The 11,464-nt window shown below is 33.8% G+C and overlaps 1 long non-coding RNA gene across 1 annotated transcript; it reads right to left on the bottom strand.

The window, feature by feature from the left end:
• Positions 1-206: 206 nt before the first annotated feature.
• LOC134200510 (uncharacterized) lies at positions 207-2,014 on the bottom strand. Its single transcript, XR_009975467.1, has 3 exons — positions 1,908-2,014; positions 1,513-1,702; positions 207-825 (listed from the first exon to the last, which is right to left on the bottom strand). It is a non-coding gene; the product is annotated as an uncharacterized LOC134200510 (long non-coding RNA).
• Between the last annotated feature and the right edge of the window lie 9,450 nt (positions 2,015-11,464).

Below are 11,464 nucleotides of genomic sequence, written 5' to 3'. Positions count from 1 at the left end.
GTGCACTTCTTCTCTATATTCTCTATAAGTGTGCAAAATTTCATACTCCTCCGTCCGCGCAATTTTCGTAAAAAGGGATACAAAGTTTTTGCTTCACGTATTAATATGTAGATAAAAATCATTAAAAATACATTTAGATTGTTTTATTTGTATACTCGTATGTGAAAACAGAAACAAGATATTCTTGAGAGTATATTTCGCCGTGCTTCGGGTATTTCTTGTTCAAAATTTACATTCCCGATCCTGCGGACCGAATGGTAAACAGTCGACGTCACCCAAAATACGTCCTTTCGGATCCTCCCGATCCACTTAGGGTGCTTTTAGATACATACCTCAAGCGCCGGTCATCCTTCTCGTTGAACCCGTCGCTTGCGACGAAGGGTTCGGCGAGTAAATTAACCCACAGACACAGCCCACTGAGTTTCACGACGGATCTTCTCAGTGATTCGCGTTTCCGATCCGGTGGTAGATTCTGCGAAGTTCTTGCTAGGATCTGTGTTAGCAATGACGTCAGGCTTGATACCCGTGAGCTCACCTACTAGTTGATTGATTGATCATGTTTTATTGTACTTGCACTTTTTCGCTTAGAGGAAGGCTGAAATAGGCAATGGTGGTACCTGCGCGGGCCGGTTTACTCCAGTTATCAACAGTAGTGTGTATAATCTGGGCAACAATTTGCCTTGTGTAGTTTTAAAGAAAACAATTTTCTCTTGACACAAATGCTTGTCGCATAGCGCATTCGTTAAGTTCCGAGGGCCCCTAACCGTCTGGTTTTGTTCGTTAAGCCTCCACATATAATTACGGAGGCGAACTGTGCCGGCTTCACTAAAACACATAAATCATAATAATTTAATGCGAGTCGAGCCTTTCTCGCGCCGACTTGCCCGCTAACGTTTTTAGGGATCAAGACTATCTTTGACAGACTCCAAAAAGTTACATTATCATTTTTATTCTAATGCACTTACTAGATAAAATCAACTAGAAAAAAATTCTAGATGAACCGATTTTGATGCTTCTCATTATCAGACCAGTACTTTTTGAGTCATCCTTGATAATGCATATTTTATTTATTGTCTTCGATCACATTGATGATATTCTCATTTTATTTTATAATAGTCGGATTTCTTGTTGTTAAAATTTTGTATTATATACCTATGTCTTTCTAATATCTGATTTTTTCTACTGTTAACGAGAAAGTGACTCCGAACGCGAACTTTTGTACCCATACAGATTTCTACCAAGTGGTGTATTTATTTGTGAATGATATTTTAATTTTTTAACACGTCTGTTTCCGTTGTTACACAAAAGTAGTATTTCAACCTCAATAAGATAAAGTAAATATAATAGAAACAATCCTACAAATGTTATATTTATTTATACTTCACACGTGATAATTGAAATATATCTTTCTTTCTTTTGTTAGATCAGATAGCAGCTTCTTTTGTTTAAACTTGAAGCAATCGTTCAATGATGAATTAACCTAAAGGGCACAAAATAAAGCGAAATAATTACCATCAGATTTAATATCGGTACAGAACCCACGCCGACAAGCTCAGCTCGCGACGGTCCGCGGTTTTTTCCTCAGTTACGACCATCTTCGCATCTGCGCCTTTCCACTTTACCCCGAAATGGCTTGGAAATTGACAGCTTTATAAATACAAGAAAGGGCCCAAGCACGAACGTTCTATTCAAACGAAAACGCCTGTAAATCACGCTAATATTAAATAAGAAACTTGCTGAATGTTCGCGTGTTTTTGTCATTCAATACCTTTATAAAACGGGCACGAGCCATTGTGGGCGCTGGTATGTAAGTGCTTGTTGCATTTCGAAAGGTGTTTTAGTTGAAATTTGTTATGAGATTTTGTGGTGAATTCTAATTCGACATTATTGTAATCGTAGAGTAATACCTTAATTAACAGTGTCCTTTAAATATAAGTGACCATAATGTCGGAAGAGGCAATCGTCACTGTCGCAATTAAAAAACCATCTTATCATATACTATAATAATTAAGTTGTAGTTGAACATAGTATTGACCTAACCTGTCAAACAGTTTTATTCTGTTTTCAAATTAATCAAAACAATTTCAATGCGATCGGAAACTTTTTATAAGCATTTTTTAATCCGTCTTTGCCCATGGAGTTGCCACTTAGTACACAAAAAGTTAAATCTGAGGCCACCCACTGAGGAAATCCGGCGAGAATTTATTTTTTATTGCCCGTGTAGGAAGACCTGACCGTCGCATGAGGTCCATGAGGACTTCAGCTATGCCAGGGGCAGAGCCAAGTCGCTGCCTACCAACGGACTGTGTCAGTGGTGTTACGTCGTAAGAAAATTTTTATATTTTGTTTTCGAAATTTCCAGGCACCTACGTTGTGATCGTTTCTTATCGGATGTTCCAGAAAGAAATTGATTTCCGGTACCAACGATTACCTTATATGGTCATTGAGAAGCTATTACTAGTTAAAGCGCGCGGTTTTCATTCATTGTAACAACCAGATATTTTGTTTGGTTGTGTGTAATTATTTTTGTATTAATTTTATATTTTAGAATTTTGTTACGAGGTAACAGTGGGTTAGTTCACACGTCCAACTCTTAATCGACGAATTCGACGTGAAAAGGAACTGAACACAATCCTACTTATTTAGCCACAATGACTCTATACAATCCAATTCAGATTTCGACCACATGTCTCAAGGTGGTAGAATTAATATCTCATTTAAAGGGTCCTGCGGTCACGTAACAATCTCTTACAATAATAACTTGTACAATAGTCAAGTGTGGCCAATTTTGAACCTGGAACACTATGTATAACAAACACGCCTACTTCTAAGCCGCGAACGAATACTGACCACAATAATAGCAAGATCTATAAAATTAAGTATAATAGAAGTTAGAAGTATATTTAACTAAATGATGTTTTTTTTTTATGTTCTTCAGAATCGGCATAACTTATCAGCAACGTCACAAATGTTATTCACATCACAACAGCGAACCTATTTAGTGGAACGAGATGTTTTTTAAACAAATATAATACGATTAAAGTTATTAAGATGTCGGATTAAAGCTGCGATGTTTTTGTACGCCTAAATCATTTTTGTGGTTTAACCGTTTGATGTTATACTATTTTAATAATGCTATGTTTAATTTATGGTTGTTTTTTTTTTTAAAACGCTTAAGTTACTCGAACAAACAGGTCATGGGATGTTAAACAAAAATTCCAATCAATGAAGTTATTTATCATCGATGAATAAAACGTATTAGCTGTTATATGTTAAGAGCCAAGTCGACGTACCAAAGAACTGCTGGTTGGAAGTATTGTGAGCCTGCACGGGTACATACCACAATTTGTCTTATTCTGGCGCGAAGCAATCACGCGGTCCTGCATGAAGACAGACGTGGGACAGTCGTTACACGATATAATCAAGACTTGAACCTCATTTCTCAGAATGATGACACTCACCAAGTGATGTCCATGGGCTGACTACTTAAGACAAAGTGACCGTGAGCTCGTTCACAATTTCAAGTCAAATCGCCAATTATGTAAAAAAATACTACCAATCAGACATTCCATAAATCAAAAATGTTTTTTGCCACGACCTTACTTACTTACTTGCTATTATTGCAATGCAATCGAAATTTCCTACAAAAAAAAAAACAAGTTCACACACATCTTAACAACAAATGCCTATCTAATTACGAATATCATCACAAATACCGAATTAACAGACACGTAATTATTTTTTGGAGGAAAAAAATTAATTCACCACCCTATTACACTAAATCACTGCGTTAAATTATTCGATATTAATTAAACACGTTGCTCGAAGTCAAACCGAAGAGAAATCGTCGCGTACCTACACGTATCTACTCATTAAGAAGACGCTTCAGAATTCATAATGACTCAACCGGGTATTCAATTAATTAATCGATTCACAGATTCTTTAACGATACTATAATTTTTTAATATCGATGGAGCATTTTTTTTTCAAACGACTTCAAATTTATAAAGCTTAATTAAGTAAGCATGTGGTGTTATATGGGTGTATCTGTCGTTGGCTACGGGCATGCGGAGTAAAATTAAATCATGATGTTTCAGAAGAAAGTTTATTCTAAAGAGTATCTGATAATTTTGTTCCAACTTAATTATATCCAAGTTCCCCTCTTCCGTCGAAAATACGGACACTCAATCAGCAACAAATGAAAGTTTCCATCTAGAACGTTCATTAACTACATTAAAGCAAAATTAGTGAAACCGGAATCTGGAGCCAGACAGCAGTAACTACCTTTAGTCTCCTTACACCTCGCAAATATAAGGAAAATTATGTAGGTATACTATAGGTACATTACTTGAGACGTAAATAAAATTAAGTAAAAGTCTAATTACATAAATCTGGTATTCATTTTTTTTTACGAAAACAAAGACCATGGCCTAAATGGCAATTTACAGTAGCATGATAATATTATCCCGGATTTTTTTTAAATAACCTCGCACGCACACACGCAAAGACGAACACGCGAACACGCAATAAAACTACTTTTGTCCCGGCAATAAAACATGCATCCAAAAGATTCTAACGTCTCTGTGACTTACAGATGATATCTTAATTGCCCGAGATGAAGCTTATTAGTTTAATGAGTGTTCTTGGCTATACCATTGATTTTGTACGTAAATGATTTGAGTTCAGATGCTCTTGAAGATAAGATGAATCATGGAATCGGGGTGTTAATCAGAAAATATAGGTTTGTAATCAATCTTCCACAAACTACCACTAGCTTTTTACTTAATTAACAAACTCTAATCAGAAGTGCTTGTATGCATCGCAAATTCGAATGATGTATGCTTGATTATGAGAGTCTGGAACAAATCAGTTTTGATTACGATCTCACTCTCAAAAGTCGGCCGCAGTGTTCGCGATAATGGCAACGGACTGCGGCAACATTAATTATTATAAAAGTATTTCATTTAGACTTTTCCTTGGACGTATCGTAAGCCCCCATGGGTATGTTAGTACCTACCACCATCCTACGTATTTCTGCCGTAACATATGAGCTACCTTTTTAGCAGTGGAGATTTCACCACAAAGTCTTAAAGTAGAAGGTGGTATTGACGTTGTGGTGTCTATGGACGCCAGTTGTCACTTTGTCCCATGGTGGCCCCGTCTGCCTATCATAGACAACAAAAATAAATATATTATTTTTCGGTAATCGGTTAAGATTGTCTCCGGTCGTTACCAAGTGCCGATGTTTAACGCTGTCGTAGAATGAATTAATTTTCTAACTAATCCTAAAAATATATCGTCCATAAATTATGTCAGATATTGCCGTGTGTCCGAAGCCCAAACCCTATCGTAGGGACGCACGTTTATTCTGATCATACAATTTTATCGATTTTATTACAAACTAAAAATCAAACCGCTTTGCTTGCCGATTATGTCAAACTCCACAGCATCACCCGCTAGGTCTATTTGAAGAATTCCTAAAAACTTCATTGAAATCGGTCCGTCCCTTTCGGAATCTGGAGCATACATACATACCTAAATAGGGGGACCTATTGTGTCATCAAGCTATTACCAACATGAGATTGTTTTTCAGAATATTTTTTTTCAAAATGTCACCTATCTGTCAATTGTTCGATTACAGTGACGTCATTGAAATAATGAAATCTAAAATTTCTCGTAATTTAAAGAAAGAAAGAAAGAAAGAAAGAAAGAAAGAAAATCTTTATTCGCCAGAAATATAGTTTACAAGATATAGGACATAGCTTCATATATTTCGCCTGTTTAGGCATGCGAAAATTTAATTTATTTTTATATTAATTATAACACAAAATTTACTAAATCTATCTATTTTTACATTCTATCACTTCTTATTCTAATATTTTATTATGTACAACACTTATCATTTAAAAATTCTTGCACACTATAATAAGCCTTGTCTATTAGCCATAAATATAATTTTCTTTTAAATTGAGTTAGTAGAAGATCTCTTATGCTGTTTGGTATCTTATTAAATATTCTGATAGTCATAGGATAACAGTTTGTATGGTAGTAACGAGTATTTATACTTGGTAACATTAGTTTAGTAGGGTATCTTGTATTAAATTGACAGTACTCGCCACACGATTTATATAATTGTGGGTGCTTTTTAACAAACAAACAACATTCTTGTATATATATGGATGGTACAGGAAACGGAAAAGGAAAACAAAAATATTCCAAAACTGTAAACTAAGAGGCAATTAAAGGAATCGTGTCTGATTCGCCTGGATTTGTACGCATTCAAAAAGTCACAGATGGTTTTAGGGTAGGCAGAAGGTTGGCTCTGCCTCTGGTATTGCTGATGACATCCAGTGGGCCGTATGCTCGTCTGTCTATAAGGGCAATAAAAAAAACGGTATTTTGATGCCCTAACTAGGTTTTGTAAAACGAATGTTGGCCCAAAGAGGGAATTAAAAACACAAATCTCAGCTCGGTTATAACTAGCGCTAATCATTACGCTACCCGGTCAGTCAAAATGTTGCTACATAGATATTTTTCAAAATTTTATCTAAGCCTCTACTAATGTGTGCTATCTATATATTAATACGTGAAGCAAAAACTTTGTATCCCTTTATACGAAAATTGCGCGGACGGAGGAGTATGAAATTTTCCACACTTATAGAGAATATAGAGAAGAAGTGCACAATGCTAATATTTTTTAAAATAATGCATAAAAGATACATTAAATCAATAAAGAAAACATTACACACACTACATGCCATGTATTTGACGCACACACGCATGCATACCTACTATTTATTGTCAAACTTTTGTTCTTGATGTCTATTGTCAAATTGAGAATAGATTAAATATTGTTTGACTTTGTTAATATTTTTATAGTGTAGTCTTAGCGAAATTTGTGATTATAGAAGTATAAAATACAATTATAGTGGTGTACAAACTTACAATTCCAATTAATTATAGTCGAATTTCGACTACTGCGGGACCTCTAGTGTATTATAATTGTGTATTATATTTAATTCAAAAAACACAGTTACAACATAAAATATAGTTCATATACACTTACTTCCATTTCGGAAGTTGTTCATACATTTATTTCGATTCCTAATCTAAAACAAACAACATTCAGATCGCGTGACATTTCACTGTATTGCGAAAAAAAATAATAGGTTTTTCCTTTTATGACCTATATTTTAGTTTTTTTCATTTGTACACGGTATCTGTTTTTATTGTCGTTACCTATATATTGTGTTTTCTTTTGTTTATTTATCCAAAAACAATACTAATTAGGCGTAGTGACTAGTGATATTGTATAACGTAAGAAATCTTAAAGCACAGCGTTGTGTTGATTGAGAAGACTAAAAAACTTAATTGATAAATTGGTTGAAAATTTTTCACAAAATAAAATGCCTATATCTCCGATTTTTTAAAGCCAAAGAAAGGAATAGGTATTTAATAATAATATGTATAATATATAAAATAATATGTATAATTTTCCAAATAAACGAAAATACTATAATAATATACTTTATCGATATACTATAGTGACCATCCCTTAACGGGACGAATGAGACGTTTGTGTAGATTAAAATTTATGTCTTTCAATAAGACTACAGGGACCTACTACATGATAAATACACGTTTATTTTTTCTCCTACAGAATTAAACCACTTTCTCGGTTTAAATGACTCGAATTTTTATGTTCTTAACTATGTTTTACTAGTTTTGGTGAATGTATTGTACTTAATCCGGTATCCGAATGGAGGATTGATTGCAGTCAAACATATTATTATGTTCGAATCCGCGAACGCTATGTTCGTTAGATATTTATCAAACGAGTTCTTGGCCCGCCTGGATTAAGTTATTATTCAGCTTATATATGTTTTATCTTAAGTTAATGCCTTAAGATGCATCCGAGACTAAAAGATTTTAAATACCTTTTGTACTCATGTAGGATGACGTTCATAAACAATTAATTCATATGGATTTTGTCAATTTCTTTTCTCAACTGAATGTGCAAATTAGTACTACCATGCAACATATTGGCATGGACATTGAAAATTTTAAATCTGACTTGTGTCTTTACCGAATGGTATATCACTACCATGAATTCAAAGCACTTAACTATTTAAATAGGTATGTTTATAATAGTATTTCAGTGAGCATATCTTCGGTTTGTATGTACGATTTTGATTTCGATTGAACCGGGAATCCTCATTTAGAGCCAATTTATTTATTAATTAATCATTGATTTATCCGATCAATATATTTTTTTATGTAATAACACTTTTACGATAACTTACGTTCAGTTCGTTACAAGTCAATCCGATGCAACGTGTTCGTATTAATTTGATAAGCCGTTACGAATATAATTTAAAGGCGATCGCTATAAACGTCTCTGTTATCTGTGTCTCCGAAATAAACAGAAAATCCTTGTTTTATTGTACCTACTTTCTAGAAATTCGCAAACTATAAAATTCCGATACAGTAACGCAAATATGTATTATCTACTTTAATGTTATTTACGACGTTTTACCGCTGACTTATGAAACTAATCCGATTTAAGTTCATTAAAATAATAACGTTTAATTCAAATATTAAAATAACACCATCTACTCCATTTCCATACAACCAAACAACTAATAAATTATGTTGGTTAATATTTATGAAATGTAGGTAATGGAATTTTTATTAAGAAAACATACGGTATTTAAAATTTTAACACACAAGCAAAGCAGGAGTAGTAGTTTTGTTACACGATCGGTGTAGCTTCGTATGCAATTTGACCAAAGCAAATAATAATATATTTAGTTAAAAATACCTTTCAATAGTCGGTAACCGTACTCGTCGAACTCGACAAAGAGTTCGCCGTGCAACCTAACCCATGAATCAGCTCGCTGAGTTTCTCACCGGATCTTCTCAGCGGGTCGCGATTCCGATCCGGTAGTAGATTCATTCGCGAAGCAGCTGCTCTTGAGTTGTTAGGTCTCCTTCGGAGGCGCTCGAGTAGCTGTTAGCAAATCCCACCCCTTCTGGCTGAGCCTTTGCTCGCCCACCTGTCCTGGTGAAACTGGAAAGGCCTTCGGGCCACCAGTAATCCTTCAAAAAAAAATATCTTTCAATAGCAAAGCAAAGTAACAATGAAATTCGTCTTTTTTAACCTATTGATACAGTTCGGAAAATTGTGGCAAAATATTATTATTTTTTTTATCGATTTTTAATGGGTGTGGAAATTATCACGTAGGTAGTACTGATCATAGATACCTACACTTAATATTTAAGATATCGGACGTTACGACTCTTCGAAAAGTACGTTCCAAGATTGCGTTAGATGCAAAAAAAAAACATGCATATCAAACCTAGCTAATAAAAACATGATAACACTGTGTTATTCTTATTTTGTTTCACTCGATCACTGTTTTAATACACTTTAACTATTAATGCAAAAAAGGGACTACGACTAGTTTATAAACCACATCACTGTTTATAACTTTCTTAAAAAAAAACCAATTATAATTCTCCGGTCTATTTTCAATTTATCTACGACATTTTCTTCTGTATCGCGATACATTCACAACTTATATCTAATAAAGGTGTTTTCTGTCCCGAATAGCCGCTGGCAATGCAAGCCTGTTGTTATTCCTAAAACTTCCTTTGCCTATAGGTATAACTGGGATGGTGGCAAGCTCTGGTATTTTTATGAACATTTTTTAAATTATAAAAATAAATAATAATAAATAAATTATAAATAATTTATAATTAAATACGTTAAATTTATACTGTTTAATTAATAGCTATTTACTAATATTTATATTAAAACTTCTAATAGACTTAAGAACATAAACACAACGAAGTCGAATATATTAAGTGTATAATCTATGCAACGAAGCTCAAAACATTCACTACCGGTAAAATGGGGCGATTAGGGATTGAAAGGCGAATCGGGAAAAAACCGGGAAAATCTTTCGACGCTCAATATAAGTTTTAAATTCGTTGCAAAATCTTCCATTTTTTTGTAGTTTAATAGTAGAATGTTGAAAGTTCACAAAACAACTCTGAATATGCATGATAATAGCTGCTAACTTATAAAAAATCGCGTTTCAAATTAACTTCCTGTGGTGGTAATTATTTTAGTGCTAACTTTGCTCTCTTTTATTTATTTGATAATAATAGAAGACGACTATGATTTATAAACGTTATTTAGTGTTTGAACCAGCATATATATTAAAGGTAAGTCTCAGTTGTTATTGGTTTTAATGTATTTGATTAAATAAAAATACATGTAAAAATCTGTTGTTTTTGGGGATATTGGGGACGAGTTAGGTACAAATAACAACGAAAAAGGGGTCAATTGGGATGAGAATACGTGAAATGGAAACGACCTAAGTATAAATAGGTACAGGTTTGTAGGGTTGTCTATGTAGTTATAACAATATTTTTTAAATTTGTTGGTAAAAATCTGGTTTATTGAAGCGAAATTGGGAATAAGTCTTTAGTTGAAATAGATAAGCAATTTAATATAAGTAAGTCGATTTTGCAGAGACATGTAACAAGATCAATGAAATCTCAAGGTGGACAAAAATGTCTAAGTAATACATAATAAAATATTTAATATTTGTTCAAAGTGGAGGTATTCATCTGATTAATCCATGGAATAACCGACACACCTAATCTCTTAACCCAGATAGAAATATCAGCCCCTAAGTACTTACCAAGAACGGAGAAATATAAACCGTTTCTAAGAAAGCCCACTATATATGTATAAATATATATATATATATATATATATTGTTGTTACTGCACTGTCGATTGCACCTATAATTGAGGTGATGTCTGCCATGTACTTTTGTCAGTTTTTCAAATTTTTTTATTGATGATCACTTTGTTGGTGCAACTAAATAAATAAATAAATTAAAACTATATATAACAATAAAAGTAGTGCCAACCCTAGCAAATTTCTCATTTCGTCCCAATTAACCGCAATTTTCGGGTAAATAGGGATTACACCTATTTTTGCATTTTTTGCTTAAACTGGAATGCTAGTTGCATAATTTTAAATTAGACAACAAAGATGCCCCCAAGACTCAATCATTTTGATCCTGATATAGCATTATATACATCAACAACTACCTTAAAATTGCTCATAAAGTTGGAATTTGTCCCTAATCGCCCCATTTTACGGTACATTTCTGTCAAAAAAACTGTCAAGCAATGAACATTTTGGCGGGAACACGAAAAGCAAAGAGGTTTTGTTTTAAAAGAAACAAAATCGCTAGGCGTGACTTTACGGGTTCTCGCAAAAAGGCCGCCGAAGTCTCAGTAAATTCCCACCATTTTACTCGTATTTCATATCGTTTGTTTTATTTCATTTTATCTCGTCTCGTCTCGTCCGATCGCGTCACGTCTCGGCTCAACCTTCGTTTCATTCAATTTCATCCCAATTCAGATAAATTAAATTCATTTC

The sequence above is a fragment of the Bombyx mori genome, chromosome 17 (genome assembly GCF_030269925.1).
Source record: "Bombyx mori chromosome 17, ASM3026992v2".
In the NCBI taxonomy this organism is placed as follows: domain Eukaryota; kingdom Metazoa; phylum Arthropoda; class Insecta; order Lepidoptera; family Bombycidae; genus Bombyx; species Bombyx mori.
Note: the sequence above shows the minus strand (reverse complement) of the source record. Positions and strands in the feature narration are given on the sequence as shown.